The sequence below is a fragment of the Leucopleurus acutus genome (genome assembly GCF_964270905.1).
Source record: "Leucopleurus acutus genome assembly, chromosome: 6".
Taxonomy (NCBI): Eukaryota; Metazoa; Chordata; class Mammalia; order Artiodactyla; family Delphinidae; genus Leucopleurus; species Leucopleurus acutus.
In genome coordinates this window covers 89,751,864-89,770,027 of record NC_139149.1, presented here as the reverse complement: position 1 = coordinate 89,770,027, position 18,164 = coordinate 89,751,864, and positions in this window count along the sequence as shown.

Below are 18,164 nucleotides of genomic sequence, written 5' to 3'. Positions count from 1 at the left end.
TGGCCTGTTCTGTAGCACTCCCAGCCTCCTTCTCCCTACCTCCCTCACTTGATTATTGCTAATGCTCCTTGAACAGCCACCACCCACGCTAAACAGCCTGGCTGTGCACTCTGTGAACTTTTCCTCACTCTCTGCAAAATGAGCACTTCTTCCTCCTTACCCAGAAACCAGCCTGATTTCCCCCAGGAAAGACCGGCCTCTTGGAAGGACGTCGCCTCAGCACTCAAAACGAAATTTTATCCGGGGATTTTTGTTTGTTTGTTTGCTTTGTTCTCTAACTTTTAAAGAATCACTGGGCTGTGGCGAAGGCAGACACATTTCAAGTGCGGGCAGCAAAGAGTAGAAGCACTACTGGGTATTTAGCAGCTGCTCTTCACAGGCGCTAAGTGAGGATGACTCTTAGAGTCAGGTAAGAGGGTGGAGTTTCATGGAGGAGAGGATCTGCAGAAAATATAGAACAGAGCTCCAGTGGAAGAGGGTTAAGGAAAACAGAAAGCAACTAGTTTTGTACAAAAATCAAAAGGAAGCCCCACACAGACTCTGGAGGTCAAAGCCGTTTAAAGACTGGCCTCTTTTTCTTTAAGTGTCAATTTCCTTCACACAGATTACCCAAGCAGTCCACCTGGCTGACCTCACTGCTCTATCCTCCACATGGAGGTCCCTGGCACAGTCCTAGGAGCGACAAACAAAAATACAAATAAGAGCCCTGGAAACAGAGATTCACCCCTTAAGCTATGAACACAGCTAGTAAATTATGTGACATTACTGAAGAGTCACTGCAGTCCTTGTGGCCCTGATCTTATCGGGCCCATTCATTCCTATAGACGTGCCTGCGTAAACCAGCACCCCCGCCAACAGCCTCTTGCAGAGGAAAGCTCTTTGCCTGCTCTGTCTCTCATTCCTCTGTCCCTGGGTCTGTCCTGAGATATCATTGCCAGGTCCTGGGAATTACAGGATCTGCCTTATCAGTAATGCAGTCGGGTGTGAGTGCATTTCTTATGTGTGCGTCACACAGGGCAATTCTGTCAATGGCCAGTATTCTCCATTCGTTCCCCTGCCCGCCATCACCCCCGCATTGCCATTCCCCTGTCTGGAATCTGGGCCAGCCTCGGGAACAGCCCTGCCTCTCCGGGGAGAGACTGATTTGCTATGCTCTTCACCCTGAACAAGGAGATCTTTCACTTCCAAAGGGAAGATGTTTTATTTCCACCCCCCAGAATTAGAATAATGAAACATTTCTTGTAAACCTGGAAATTAAAATGCAGACAGTACATGTCCTTCAATTTCCTTTTATCGGTCTTCAGAGGTGAACCCAGGAAGAATTGTAAATATGTATCAGGGTAGCTCCTGGCCTGGAGGTATTGAAACTCCACTGACAGCAATGCCAAGTGTCGCTGTCTGGCGTCTCCAAGGGCTCCCCTCCCATTTCTCCCCACCCTCCATCTCCCTTCCAACTCTCTACCCTGTTTACAGTGACTTTGAGGCTGGTAAGAAGCATTTTGAGGTGACACTCGAGCAGCTGTGTGGCCCAGAATGCATTATCGTGTTATGTCTCAATTACAATATTCTTCGGTTGATGTGGAAGACAGGCACAGCCAGGATCCAGCCTTAGAGAGCACTGCCATCTCCTGGAAAACCCTCTATACTCGGGGCCTGCTCTCAAGGCTCCTTCAATGCCACCAGTAGGAAAACAAAGCCTTAGTCGTGGGCTTCTATCTTTAGAACCCAAGATCTGGGTGCACGGAGCTATCTTCTCCTGCCCCTTCCAACTGGAACGCTCCAGTTCCCTGAAGGACACGAAAAGGTGTTGTATTGTCATCTTAATTAAAAACAAGTAACTAGGCTGGGGAGGTCACTGGTGCCGAGACTGTGATCATTACTCCCACCTTCTGCTCCTGAGGCTGGTAACAGACGCTGCTTCCTGTAAATGAGTGCCTGGCACCAGTACAATCCTGCCCTTGGGATCTTCGGAAGAAGTGCTAGCCTTATTTACACTGTTGAGGACAGCGCTGAGGACTTGGGACAGAAGTTACCTGCTCGGGCAGAGCTTCGGAGAGGAGACAGCCCCAAGTTCCGTGGCAACTGCTTATTGAGATTCCACCTTATAGGCATGTTGGGATAACTAATGAGATACTTTCAGGAAGCACTGAGGACACAGAAAAGCCCCTATGAGTTTCCATTTAAACTCACAGCATATGAAAGCCGGCACACATGACTGTGTCTTACAGGATCTTCTGAAACACAGCTTTATTGATTACAGCTGGCTCGTCGTCAGCTTTGAGCTAGAAGATCAAAATACATTTGGAAAGATATCAGCCTCATCATCACGAACAAGAATGGGGTAACAGATTCCTCCACAAACGGCTTTGCTTTGAAATAACAAGGAAACGATGATCTGCATAAAGACAAATAAGAAAATAGTCTCATTAACTGAATTAATTGATTTCAGATAATTAACAGAATTCTTTAAATTCAACTAGTGTCCCTCGGAATCAGTAGTTCTTATCTTTTGGAGGACCCTTTGAAAAATGTGAAAATGTTGGTATCCTTTCCCCAGAAAAATGCATACACATTCTGCATATGATTTAATAAACGTCATCACCCCCTGGACAAAGCCAGAGTGATCTTAACGGCACTCAATTGAAAAATGCCCTTTGTAGCCAGACTTCTTTGCAAGCCCAGGTTTAAGTTTTGGGCTTCCTGATTATTTGGGGGAGAAATGGGGGCCACAGGAATGTTTGCAAATGAGCTGACCCGCGGGTTGCCACCTACAAGGAACGGCAAAGGGTATTCCCTTCTCTTCCATTGTCTGGCCTCATATTGAAAGTGGGTTTAAATGTTCATCCTCTGAAAATCCTGGGCTTGCAGAGGCACACATCTGAAAAGCTCTGATAATGACTTGCTTCAGCCTGGCTCCAGGAAAACAAAGCTCAATCAAGGGTTCTGCCATGGCACCTGTTTAAACATGTCCTGGGTCCCCACCCATGGAGAGGAACCCTAATGAAAGTGATTTGGGAACACAGCCTTCCACGTGGCAAGAAGGTACGACACCACCTCCTCTGACAAAATCATGGCTGTAGACCCGTGACCTACCAGGGGACTGTCGTGTATGAAACAAAGGGCAAATTTCACAGCACAAAGGTGAAATGAATTGTAAGAACTCTGTTGAAATAGCAGTAAAATATGGACATACAGGATTTATTCCAGGGATCCAGGCTTCAAACCCAAGGCTTGTGTCCTTGACTCCTTGTTTTTATCTTTATCATCAGTTTCTGGAAGGAAGCCTTTTCTCTTCTCTTTCTGATCTGTTGGCAGAAGCTGTGTGGTCACATGGGTAGTTTCTGGATTGAGCTTCCAAAGAAGTTTCACCCTCCAGCTTCTCTTGGGCCTGGGCCACTTCAGCAGGTCACTGGGAACTCACCATCTTTTCTGTCCCTGAAATTGATGGCAATGGCAGAGTCTCATACTTGTAGAGCACTTTCAAGTTTTTTGGAATTTCACCAAGTTAAACCTGATCTCTCTCTACTTAGCAGATGGGAAAACTGAAGCACGCATAGATGAGGATAATGAATATAAACTCCTGGCACATAGTAACGGTAATAACAGACAAGTACTGATTGGTTCTTGTGTATCAGACAGTTTATTTAGCACCTCATATGCATTCTCTCGTTTACTCTCCCCAGCAACCCTATAAAAAGTACAATTATGATCCCTTCTTTTCAAATTATTTGAGAAAAAACTCAAGACAATGAGAGAAGATTCAGTTAGCTATTATTGCAATAATGCCGTGTAACAAACAACTACAAATTCTCCATGTCAGACAGCAGTTAAGCACGTAGTTAGGCCATGCATCTCTGGGTTTATAGGAGGTTAGCTGCGCTAAGCTGGATTCAGCTGGGGTGGTTCTGTTTCTTGTGATTTTCATCCTTTCTGGACCAGTGGGCTGGCTGGGGCATGTTCTTCTCATAGTGATGGTAGAGATAAAAACAGCAGTGGGAGGCCACTGAAGTCTTAGTCTCAGAACTAACGCAGGGACACCTCTACCTACATAAAAATTAGCCAAAGCAAGTCATGTGGGTGAGTCTAAAGTCTAGCAATGGGAACTACACCCTGCCTAAGGTGAAACCATGGCAAAGTAGATGTAGAAGAAGGTAAAGAACTGGAATCCAAACTAGCTAAGGGGCAGGGTTGGAATTTGAACCAAGGTAGCCTGGCTTTAAAACCTAAGTTCTGAAACTAACACAACATTGTTAATCAACTATACTCTGATATAAAATAAAAAGTTAAAAATAAATAAAAGAGAAAAAAACCCGAAGTCTAATTTCTTAACTACTGTGCTATATCATGGGGACTTAACAAAAGGCCACTATTGCTTTCTTAAAAACTCAGCTTGTCCCTCCACAGACTGGTGGGATTCATGTAGACAAACAAGTGAGAATAGCAGAGGAAAGCTATTCATAAGAAGAAATGATAGAAGAATAAGAAATGGGACAGAGAGAGAGGTTGTAACTATTGCGTTAAATCACAATTACCAATATTCACTATTTACTGAACACTCGCTCATATTTCACATCATCGTTTCAGAGCAAACAAACAAACAAAATGTCCCGTTTTGTCTCCTGAGTGTCTATACTGGCATGTGTCAAATGTTTTGAGACCCAAAGCCACTTTTCAGTAGTAATTTGGGAGATGTATCCCTTTGTAGTGTAGTAAACCCTTCCTTTGGACAGGTTGGGAACACTGTGCTCTTATGAAAAGGGTCCCAGGGCCAGAAACATCAGGATCTAAACTCACAAGGAGCAGCAAGAGAGCCACACCAGCATCAGGGAACAAGGTGAAGACAAATTGAAGGGACAATGCCTTAGAATGACCTTTGAGAACCAACAGGATTGGAATAAAATAAAGGCAATGGATAAAGAGTAGATAACTGAACACATGAGAAACATTTGCCTACCAGGGGCAGATGATCTCGTTTCTCTAAATTTGAACCTCAACTCACAGCTAGATTGCTGGTGGCAACTACAAATAATCTGACAAGGGAGAGCAACCTTGTCAAGACCAGGCATCAAAATCCCACCCTCTAGCATGAAGCCAGTGAAGCCTGGAGAAGAGGTCATTGTGAAGAGAAGTGACCTGCTCCCCAGCCGTCCAGCATCTTCCCACTGGGTTTATGACATTCTCCTCTTCCTCCCTTTGTGGGAAGCAATCTATGTGGATAACCTCAGACACTGATCCTATACCATCCATTTCCTTATTCTCCTAACCTGAAATATTTAAAAAATTGATATAGAGCTTCAAGATGGCGGAAGAGTAAGACGCGGAGATCACCTTCATCTCCACAAATACATCAGAAATACATCTACACGTGGAATAGTTCCTACTGAACGCTGGCAGAAGACCTCAGACCTCCCAAAAGGCAAGAAAGAGATTAACAGCACCACTTAAAGAAGCTCCAGAGATGGGTGCGAGCTGCGGCTAACAGTGCAGACCCCAGAGACAGGCATGGGACACTAAGGCCGCCGCTGCCGCCACCAAGAAGCCTGTGTACGAGCACAGGTCACTATCCACACCTCCCCTCCCGGGAGCCTGTGCAGCCCGCCACTGCCAGGGTCCCGGGATCCAGGGACAACTTCCTTGGGAGAATGCACGGCGCGCCTAAGTTTGGTGCAACATCATGCCGGCCTCTGCCGCCGCAGGCTCGCTCCGCACTCCGTGCTCCTCACCCCCCCGACCCCCGTCCTGTCTGAGCGAACAACAGATGCCCTCAGCCGACCTGCACGCAGAGGCGGGGCCCAATCCAAAGCTGAGCCCCTGGGAGTTGTGAGAACAAAGAAGAGGAAGGGAAATCTCTCCCAGCAGCCTCAGGAGCAGCGGATTAAATCTCCACAATCAACTTGATGTACCCTGCGTCGGTGGAACACATGAATAGACAACGAATCATCCCAAATTGAGGAGGTGGACTTTGGGGGCAACGATATATATATTTATTTCCCTTTTTCTCTTTTTGTGAGTGTGTATGTGTATGCTTCTGTGTGTGATTTTGTCTGTACGGCTTTACTTTTACCATTTGTCCTAGGGTTCTGTCTGTCCTTTTTTTTTTTCTTTTCTAATTACTTTAAATAATTTTTTTCTTAATAATTACTTTATTTTAATAACTTTATTTTATTTTATCTTCTTTCTTTCTCTTTCTTTCTTTTTCTTTCTTCCTTCCTCCCTCCCTCCCTCTCTCTCTCTTTCTTTTTCCTTTCTTTCTTTCTTTCTTTTTCTTTCTTCCTTCCTCCCTCCCTCCCTCTCTCTCTCTTTCTTCTTTCTTTCTTTCTTTCTTTCTTTCTTTCTTTCTTTCTTTCTTTCTTTCTTTCTTTCTTCCTTTCTTTCTAATTTTTCTCCCTTTTATTCTGAGCCGTGTGGATGAAAGGCTCTTGGTGCTCCAGCCAGGTGTCAGGGCTGTGCCTCTGAGGTGGGAGAGCCAACTTCAGGACACTGGTCCACAAGAGACCTCCCAGCTCCACATAATATCAAATGGCGAAAATCTCCCAGAGATCTCCATCTCAATGCCAAGACCTAGCTTCACTCAACGACCAGCAAGCTACAGTGCAGGACACCCTTTGCCAAACAACTAGCAAGACAGGAACAAAACCCCATCCATTAGCAGAGAGGCTGCCTAAAATCATAATAAGGCCACAGACACCCCAAAACACACCACCAGACGTGGACGTGACCACCAGAAAGACAAGATCCAGCCTCATCCACCAGAGCACAGGCACTACTCCCCTCCACCAGGAAGCCTACACAACACACTGAACCAACCTTAGGCACTGGGGACAGACACCAAAAACAATGGGAACTATGAACCTGCAGCCTGAGAAAAGGAGACCCCAAACACAGTAAGTTAAGCAAAATGAGAAGACAGAAAAACACACAGCAGATGGAGGAGAAAGGCAAAAACCCATCAGATCTAACAAATGAAGAGGAAATAGGCAGTCTACCTGAAAAAGAATTTAGAATAATGATTGTAAAGATGATCCAAAATAGAATAGAGAAAATACAAGAAACGTTCGACAAGGACCTAGAAGAAGTAAAGAACAAACAAACAGTGATGAACAACACAATAAATGAAATTAAAAATTCTCTAGAAGGGATCAATAGCAGAATAACTGAGGCAGAAGAACAGATAAGTGACCTGGAAGATAAAATAGTGGAAATAACTACTGCAGAGCAGAATAAAGGAAAAAGAATGAAAAGAATTGAGGACAGTCTCAGAGACCTCTAGGACAACATTCAATGCACCAACATTTGGGGTCGCAGAAGAAGAAGAGAAAAAGAAAGGGACTGAGAAAATATTTAAAGAGCTTATAGTTGAAAACTCCCCTAATATGGGAAAGGAAATAGTTAATCAAGTCCAGGAAGCACAGAGAGTCTCATACAGGATAAATCAAAGGAGACACATGCCAAGACACATGTTAATCAAACTATCAAAAGTTAAATACAAAGAAAAAAATTAAAAGCAGCATGGGAAAAACAACAAATAACACAAAAGGGAATCCCCATAAGGTTAACAGCTGATCTTTCAGCAGAAGCTCTGCAAGACAGAAGGGAGTGGCAGGACATATTTAAAGTGATGAAGGAGAAAAACCTACAACCAAGATTACTCTACCTAGCAAGGATCTCATTCAGATTTGATGGAGAAATTAAAACCTTTACAGACAAGCAAAAGCTAAGAGAATTCAGCACCAGCAAACAAGCTTTACAATAAATACTAAAGGAACTTCTCTAGGCAGGAAAACACAAGAGAAGGAAAAGACCTAAAATAACAAACCCAAAACAACTAAGAAAATGGTAATAGGTACATATATATCGATAATTACTTTAAATGTAAATGGATTAAATTCTCCAACCAAAAGACATAGAATGGATAGAAAAACAAGACCCATATATATGCAGTCTACAAGAAACCCATTTCAGACCTAGGGACACATACAGACTGAAAGTGAAGGGATGGAAAAAGACAATCCATGCAAATGGAAATCAAAAAAAAGCTGGAGTAACAATTCTCCTATCAGACAAAATAGACTTTAAAATAAAGACTATTACAAGAGACAAAGAAGGACACTACATAATGATCAAGGGATCAATCCAAGAAGAAGATATAACAATTGTAAATATTTATGCACCCAACAAAGGAGCACCTCAATACATAAAGCAAATGCTAACAGCCATAAAAGGGGAAATCGACAGGAACACAATCAGAGTAGGGGACTTTAATACCTCACTTTCACCAATGGACAGATCATCCAAAATGAAAATAAATAAGGAAACACAAGCTTTAAATGATACATTAAACAACATGGATTTAACTGATATTTATAGGACATTCCATCCAAAAACAACAGAATAGACATTCTTCTCAAGTGCTCATGGAACATTCTCCAGGATAGATCATACCTTGGGTCACAAATAAAGCCTTGGTAAATTTAAGAAAATTGAAATCGCATCAAGTATCTTTTCCGACCACAACACTATGAGACTAGATATCAATTAAAGGAAAAAATCTGTGAAAAATATAAGCACATGGAGGCTAAACACTACACTACTTAATAACCAAGAGATCACTGAAGAGATCAAAGAGGAAATCAAAACTTACCTAGAAACAAATGACAATGAAAACACGATGACCCTAAACCTCTGGGATGCAGCAAAAGCAGTTCTAAGAGGGAAGTTTATAGCAATACAATCCTACATCAAGAAACAAGAAACATCTCAAATAAACAAACTAACTTTACACCTAAAGCAATTAGAGAAAGAAGAACAAAAAACCTCCGAAGTTAGCAGAAGGAAAGAAATCATAAAGATCAGATCAGAAATAAATGAAAAAGAAATGAAGGAAATGATAGCACAGATCAATAAAACTAAAAGCAGTTTCTTTGAGAAGATAAACAAAATTGATAAACCACTAGCCAGACTCATCAAAAAAAAAAAAGGGAGAAGACTCAAATCAGTAGAATTAGAAATGAAAAAGGAGAAGTAACAACTGACAGTGCAGAAATACAAAGGATCATGAGAGATTACTACAAGCAACTCTATGCCAATAAAGTGGACAACCTGGAAGAAATGGACAAACTCTTAGAAATGCACAAACTTCCAAGACTGAACCAGGAAGAAAGAGAAAATATGAACAGACCAATCACAAGCACTGAAATTGAATCTGTGAGTAAAAATCTTCCAACAAACAAAAACCCAGGACCAGATGGCTTCACAGTCAAATTCTATCAAACATTTAGAGAAGAGCTAATACCTATCCTTCTCAAACTCTTCCAAAATATAGCAGAGGTAGGAACACTGCCAAACGCATTCTACAAGGACACCATCACCCTGATGCCAAAACCAGACAAAGATGTCACAAAGAAAGAAAACTATAGGCCAATATCACTGATGAATATAGATGCAAAAATCCTCAACAAAATATTAGCAAACAGAAACCAACAACACATTAAAATGTTCATACACCATGATCAAGTGGGGTTTATCCCAGGATGCAAGGATTCTTTTTTTTTTTTTCTTTTTTTGTGGTACGTGGGCCTCTCACTGTTGTGGCCTCTCCCATTGCAGAGCACAGGCTCTAGATGCACAGGCTCAGCGGCCATGGCTCATGGGCCCAGCCGCTCCGCGACATGTGGGATCTTCCTGGACCGGGGCATGAACCGTGTCCCCTGCATCAGCAGGCGGACTCTCAACCACTGCGCTACCAGGGAAGCCCCAAGGATTCTTTAGTATATGCAAATCAGTCAATGTGATACACCATATTAACAAATTGAAGGAGAAAAAACATACGATCATCTCAATAGATGCAGAAAAAGCTTTCGACAAAATTCAACACCCATTTATTATAAAAACCCTCGAGAAAGTAGGCATAGAGGGAACTTTCCTCAATGTAATAAAGGCCATATATGACAAACCCACAGCCAATATCATCCTCAGTGGTGAAAAACTGAAACCATTTCCACTAAGATCAGGAACAAGACAAGGTTGCCCACACTCACCACTATTATTCAACATAGTTTTGGAAGTTTTAGCCACGGCAATCAGAGAAGAAAAAGAAGTAAAAGGAATCCAAATCAGAAAAGAAGAAGTAAAGCTGTCACTGTTTGCAGATGACATGATACTATACATAGAGAATCCTAAAGATGCTACCAGAAAACTACTAGAGCTAATCAATGAATTTGGTAAGGTAGCAGGATACAAAATTAATGCACAGAAATCTCTAGCATTCCTATACACTAATGATGAAAAATCTGAAAGTGAAGTAAAGAAAACATTCCCATTTACCAACAAAAAGAATAAAATGTCTAGGAATAAACCTACCTAAGGAGATAAAAGACCTGTATGCAGAAAATTATAAGAAACTGATGAAAGAAATTAAAGATGATACAAACAGATGAAGAGATATACCATGTTCTTGGATTGGAAGAATCAGCTTTATGAAAATGACTCTACTACCCAAAGCAATCTACAGATTCAATGTAATACCTATCAAACTACCACTGGCATTTTTCATAGACCTAGAACAAAAAATTTCACAATTTGTATGGAAACACAAAAGACCCCGAATAGCAAAGCAATCTTGAGAAAGAAAAACGAAGCTGGAGGAATCAGTCTCCCTGACTTCAGACTATACTACAAAGCTACAGTAATCAAGACAGTACGGTACTGGCACAGAAACAGAAATATAGATCAGTGGAACAGGATAGAAAGCCCAGAGATAAACCCATGCACATATGGTCACCTTATCTTTGATGAAGGAGGCAAGAATATACAATGGAGAAAAGACAGCCTCTTCAATAAGTGGTGCTGGGAAAACTGGACAGCTACATGTAAAAGAATGAAATTAGAACACTCCCTAACACCATACACAAAAAAACCTCAAATTGGATTAAAGACCTAAATGTAAGGCCAGACACTAAAAACTCTTAGAGGAAAACACAGGCAAAATTCTCTATGACATACATCACAGCAAGGTCCTTTTTGACCCACCTCCTAGAGAAATGGAAATAAAAACAAAAATAAACAAATGGGGCCTAAAGAAACTTAAAATCTTTTGCACAGCAAAGGAAACCATAAATAAGACCAAAAGACAACCCTCAGAATGGAAGAAAATATTTGCAAATGAAGCAACTGACAAAGGATTAATCTCCAAAATTTACAAGCAGCTGACGCAGCTCAATATCAAAAAAACAAACAACCCAATCCAAAAATGGGCAGAAGACCTAAATAGACATTTCTCCAAAGAAGATATACAGATTGCCAACAAACACATGAAAGAATGCTCAATATCATTAATCATTAGAGAAATGCAAATCAAAACTACAAAGAGGTATCACCTCATACCGGTCAGAATGGCCATCACCAGAAAATCTACAAACAATATATGCTGGAGAGGGTGTGGAGAAAAGGGAACCCTGTTGCACTGTTGGTGGGAATGTAAATTGATACAGCCACTATGGAGAACAGTATGGAGGTTCCTTAAAAAACTAAAAATAGAACTACCATACGACCCAGCTATCCCACTACTGGGCATATACCCTGAGAAAACCATAATTCAAAAAGAGTCATGTACCAAAATGTTCATTGCAGCTCTATTTACTATAGCCAGGACATGGAAGCAACCTAAGTGTCCATCAACAGATGAATGGATAAAGAAGATGTGGCACATATATACAATGGAATATTACTCAGCCATAAAAAGAAATGAAATTGAGTTATTTGTAGTGAGGTGGCTGGACCTAGTGTCTGTCATACAGAGTGAAGTAAGTCAGAAAGAGAAAAACAAATACCATATGCTAATACATATATATGGAATCTAAGGAAAAAAAATGGTCATGAAGATCCTAGGGGCAAGACAGGAATAAAGACACAGACCTAGTAGAGAATGGACTTGAGGAAATGGGGAGGGGGAAGCGTAAGCTGGGACAAAGTGAGAGAGTGGAATGGACATATATACACTACCAAACGTAAAATAGATAGCTAGTGGGAAGTAGCCGCATAGCACAGGGAGATCTGCTCGGTTCTTTGTGACCACCTAGAGGGGTGGGATAGGGAGGGTGGGAGGGAGGGAGACTCAATAGGGAAGAGATATGGGAACATATGTATATGTATAACTGATTCACTTTGTTATAAAGCAGAAAGTAACACACCATTATTAAGCAATTATACTCCAATAAAGATGTCAAAAAACAAAACAAAACAAAACTACTGATGCAGCCGCTCTTTGTTCCTCACTGGACATATGTGCGCCTCATCTCCATGATACAGAAATCCATCTTATAGAGGGAAGGGGAAGAGAACCCAGAGGGCCCACAGAGGACCAGAAGTGACTCAGATCAGCCCAAGAAAAAGGCAATAGGAGGGAGAGGTACACTAGAAGTTTCTTACAAGAGAAGAGAGACCAAATCTTTCTTCTGGTGATATTAGTGCAGCTTGGATTTTTGAGTCAGTGTGGAGGCCCAGCAGGCATCCAAGAAGTGGGGAAAGCCTAGGGTGCATTTAGAAAGAGTCACTCATCTGTACTCTGCCCCCCTCCCTTTTCCACCTCAACCTTCCAGGCCAAGTGTCTTTCTTAAGGGGCAAACGTCTCTTCAGTAATGCCCCTGGGAGACATCTTACTGATCCCAGAATGGCAGTATGCTAAGAAACCAAGAGCTAAAAGAGAGAGTATTGGGAATGTTTGGTCATTGACAATCACATCGACATACCCTAAGCATATGTTAGCTGCTTAATATACTCACAAGTGCTCTACCTTTTATCATTACTCTATGGTAACCAGAGCTCCTTTACTGTGTTTTGGAATTTCCCATGAGAGCTGGGGCTGGGATAGTAAGAATAATTGTCTTAACTCCTAACATTCACTGAACACTTACTCTGTGGCTGGAGGAGGTTGTCTAGGGTGGACAAATGACTTTGTCCTGGAAAACCAACATTGTCCAAAGCGCTTTACCAGTCGCTAATTTATTTAATGTTCCTAACAACTGTACAAGGTAGGTCCCCTTCTTATTCCCATTTTATCAATAAGGCAGTTGAAACAGAAACACATTCAGTAACTTGCCCCAGATATACAGCCACGAAGTGATTGAGCTGAGCTTTGAACCTGGGCAACAAGCCTTCAGAATTTTGGCCATTAACACCATCCCATAGTGTCTGTCTCATACGTGAAACCTGGGAATGGTTCCAGGAAATTGTTACCTGAAGAATTTGTGTAAGGGCCCAGAGACACTGTTGCTACCATGAAATAGACACTGGGAGTAGAATGACTTTGGCTTTGCTTTGGGAGACCCTGAACCTAATTTTGGATGAATGCCCAGCACACAGTTCAAGAAATAAATTGTTGACTTGCTTCTTGAGACTATGATACTCTGAATCTGCTAGGATGCATTCTGAGACTTAGCTGAGGCCCTGCTCTCTTCCTGGTCAAGTGATAGCTGTTGCTTTTTGACTGACCAGTGTCCATTCATTCTGCTTCCAGTACAAGCAACCTGGTTTTATTTCCCATCTCAATCTATGTGGTTTGGGGGACCTGGTCTATGAGAGGGCATGTGCCCCAGGCTTTCAGTGTATTACAACTTCTTGACTCAAGGAGGCACATTCAGTCCCTATTTGGGAATTTTATTGGAACTATTGGAAAAGAGAAGCACTTTTCCTCCAGGGTTGCAGAGAGGCTAGGATGCAGGCCTGGAGCTGCTGGGGTCACTTGCCCCTACGTGGAAAGAACCTGCTTCAGTCAAAGCAATAGATAAAAAGCTAATGCAAAATTAAAATATGGAAAATTACTAACTCTGGTAACATCTTGGAATTTCCAGAACCTTTTCTTCCTGAACTCCCTCTATACATTTCTATTAGGCAAACCAATAAATTCCCTTTTTTTTTTTTTTTTTTTTTTGGTTTAAAGCCAGACTGTTTGGGGTTCTAGTCCCTTGTATCTGAAAAAAATCTGCCTAAGACACCTGTGGTTCCTTGGAAGAAGGCACACCCTTCAGCCCTAGGGCTTAAGAACTGCATTCCTTCAAAAGCAGGATCCTGGGGATTCCCTCCTGTGACCGGGGTAGCAGCCAACATCAGAGGCTTGGCTTTTTATTTTAAGAGGCAAAGATCCAGAGACAACCAGGTGTTGCTTGACTCTTCTCCCAGACTCAGAGAGGGTTTGTGCAGGCTCATCCCTGCTCCCACTGCCCTCCTCCAAAACCCTGACTCCTAACCGTACTCCCCGACCCCATCCCACCCTGCCTTAGAAAAGACTGAGGGTATTGTTCATTACAAACGCGTAACTGAATGGAAAATTCACGGCTATTCTCAAGATCTCAAATTAAAGAATGTGTCTTGCATAGAGCACAGATAATTTAAGCAATCAGACCCTTTTCACGTTCTGCTCCAGCTTTAAGACAAGCAGATGAAACCTTCCCAGGCCCCCTCAGATACCGACGCGGAGCCTGAGGTCATGGCTCTTCTACTCTCAGCTCCGTGCACGTGACGTGTGCGAGGTGTTTGCTTACTTTTCTGTATTTGGAACTAGACTCTGAGATCCTTGAGGGAAGAGGCTTCCATCTTTTTACCCTTTACCACTTTTTACTTAAGAAATGAAGTCAAGGTACCCCGTGATTACCCAGCGGCATCTTTATCCCAGCGATGAGACAGGTGCTCTAGTTTAGGGGTCCCCAAAGTGTGTTTCCTGGAACAGCAGCATCAACATCACCTGGGAACTTGTTAGAAATGCAAATTTTCAGGCCCCACTTGCTGCATCAGAAACTGAGCTGAAGCCCAGCAAAGCCATGCTTAACAAGACCTCCAGATGACTCTCACACATGCCAACATCGGAGAACCACTGCCCTAGCCTCTTGCTACTCAATGTGTCATAGTCCAAGTACCAATAGTATCAGCCTCACCCGGGAGCTTGTTAAACATGCAAAATGTCATGCTCCACCACAGACCTGTTGCTATGCCTGAGAATCTGTGTTTGAATCCGCTTCCCAGGCGATTTATATACTTGAAAGCAGTGCTTCCTAAATTTTCAAGAGCATCAAATTACCTAGGGATCTTGTTAAATGCAAGCTCTGATGCTTGAGAATTGGAATTTTTATCAAGCTGCTACTGATCCATGGACCACACTTTGAGTAGAAAGGGCCTAGAGAGAAAACGGAAAGTTCTTCAGGGCTGCAGGGAAACTGGTGGCTGGTAGGGCAGAGAAACACCTCCAGATCCACTCACTACCCGTCCTTCTCCCCAGATCAGGCAGAGCAATTCTGTTTTTATCTGATTTTTATATCATGCTTTAAGGAAAATTTTTATTTGAAATAAGAATTCTGCTGCAAAACAAATCTTCTAAGCAACCGCATTACAGAAAATAGTCAACCTTTAAAGTGATATACTTGCAAACCTAATTCTAAATTAAATGTCATAGGGTAAATTAGTGTATGTGCAGGAAGGAGCTGGTGGATATTATGTTTTTAAACATTTTTAAAGCTTTACCATTTTCCGTATCGAATTAAATTTTCAAACATGAAACTGAAATGGCGGTTGCTTGTTGCTGGAGACCTGGTTTGAAGTTGGAGAACAAACCTTAAGTTTCAACTGACACTTCAGTGCAAACATTTTGCATTTCCTACTTCTTGTCTGAAATGCGATGGCTTGTCCTTTTTCCATGCTGCTTCCCTTTGGGCTCCATTGATCTGTAAGTCCATATTCGGCATTGGTCTATGATACCTTTCTTGGTAGGGATGAGATAAAGATGACTTAAGACAAATTCTCATGATCTCCTAATACCAAAATTTTTCTGTTCAGCCACTCACAATAATTCCCACCCTCCTTTTTCCACATCTCCATAATCAAAGAGACCCTACACTGAATCTTTCTGAACAACACTTCTGATGTCTGTCCCTTTGTTTCCATTTTTATGGCCACCAACTCAACTGAAGTCTTATTCAATTATTTGTGCACAATATAATATTTTCTGAACTGTTTGACTCAGAGGTCTCCCCTTTAAATGTCCCATTCTAATCCATCATTCCAGACTAATATTTACACAACAGGTGTTAATTTACCCTCCCGGTGCAAAAACATGGGTACTCTCTGCAGTCTATAGGAATAATGTCTAAACTCTTGTCCAGTGCTCAGGACCTTCAGCCAACTGATTCCCACTTGACTTTCCGCCTCACCTTCTCAGGATCCTCCACCTAGTCAATCGGATTTTTGGGGGGCAGTTGGGGGGATTCAACCCCATGAATGCACATTCCTCTTTGCCTCCTCTATGTTTCTGTGGTTGCTTTTGCACCATTCATGTAAAGAGAGAGACTTTCATTTTTCTATTTGCACCATTTTTAGAGCTGACTTGCACAAATGTATTTTTTTTAAAGAAAAAACATAATAAGAGCTCCAGGGGAAAGGAACACGCAGGTAAGAAAAGAGTTAATACACTCACCATTTAAGCTCTTTAGAGTTTTATTTTTTATTAGTATTATTTTAGATGAATGACTCCTTAGAAAGAAATAAAATTCCTTTTTCAGGGTAGCTAAGAAAAGACGGTGCAGTCTTGATTACATCAGAGTGGGAAACTATTATAAGTGCCTATTATTTTCTCATAAAGTCTTATCATAATACCAGATACTTCAAATTTTACAAGTCCGTAAAGGCTAATCTTTTTTTTTTTACTGTGCCTTCAATAGAGACCAGACTGGAAATGCATATGTTTTCCTGAAGTGAAAGTCTTTTCTAGAACAAGATTCCTCCTGTTCCATAATGGCAACATCTTCAAAATAGAAATATTTCTGTCCATATGATGTTGTAATTCCCAGGCATTTTCTGAATATTAATAGCAATACTTAAAATTTTTAACTATGATTTTTAAAATTATAGTTGATTTACAATATCATGTTAGTTTCAGATGTACAGCACAGTGATTCAGTTATACATATATATTATATACGTATATAATATATATATTTTTTTATTAAATGTCATTTTAGGAAATTAAGAATGTATTATGTTTTGGTAATAACACCCAAGGGGGTTTTCTTATGTTGGGTTCCCTAGAGGTAGACCCAGAAATGAAGATTTCATGCGCAAGTGGCTTATTCAGGAGGTGCTACCAAGAGAAAGTGACACAGGACAAGGAAAGACGGAAGCCAAGCATGGCTGTAACCTCAGAGAAAGTTCTTTGCAGGGTAACATCAACCTTATCCCACATGATCTCTGGAACATGAGTGACACTTTGGAGTTTTCCCCAATCCACTGCAAGGGACCAGGTTTCATGCTCTTGGATCCATCAGTCTCCACCCAGGCAGGGGCTGGGGGTTTCTGGTGGTGGGCAGAACTCCCAAACGTGTCTGTGGCTGCAAGTAAATCACGTGCAATAGCCCAAGGGCAGTCATCGGAAAAAGAGTCACACTGGTGTGAGCTGTTGGAAGCCAAAAACACATTAAGGACAGAAAGAGATGCAGGAGAAGGGGCTGGAAGGAGTCTGGATGAAGCACCAGCAGTGGCCACTAGACAATACTTCCAATGTCTTGGAAACAGAAAGTTCCTATCCCAAGAAATTATTCGATCAATCAATAATGATTAAGAACAGTGTGACCATAGATGTGCTCTTACCTTCCCTTCATCTCAGCTTCTTCATCAAATAAATAAAAGTACCTAACTCAGGATTCTTATGAGTATTATGTAAAGTAATATACATAAAGGATTCTAATCACTGCATATAGTATCAAGTTAATAATTATTAATTTAATTTTTAAAAACCCCTTTGTATTTAATATTGTAATTTTATATTCTTGGGCAGTGACCCTCTCTTAGTGCCATAATAACTTTATACCAGATTCAAATTCTATGCAGAAGATAAGAATATTACCAGGCGATATGAAGAATATATTTTCAGTAACATATCAGGAGATTGCTAAAGTGCATAAGAAAAGGAAGGGAAACAGAGCTTGGTCATACATAATGGAAACAAAAATATAACTCATTTTGACACTGATGTAGAAAAAGGTTAGAGCTAGAAACTTGGATACCATCTGAATTTATCATTTTGCCTCATTTTAAACTCTAAATTCACCTATAGGTCAAGGAGATCTCCATCCTTTGTAGGAATAGTTATGGGAAAAAAGCATCAACCAAATTTGGTGGAAAGA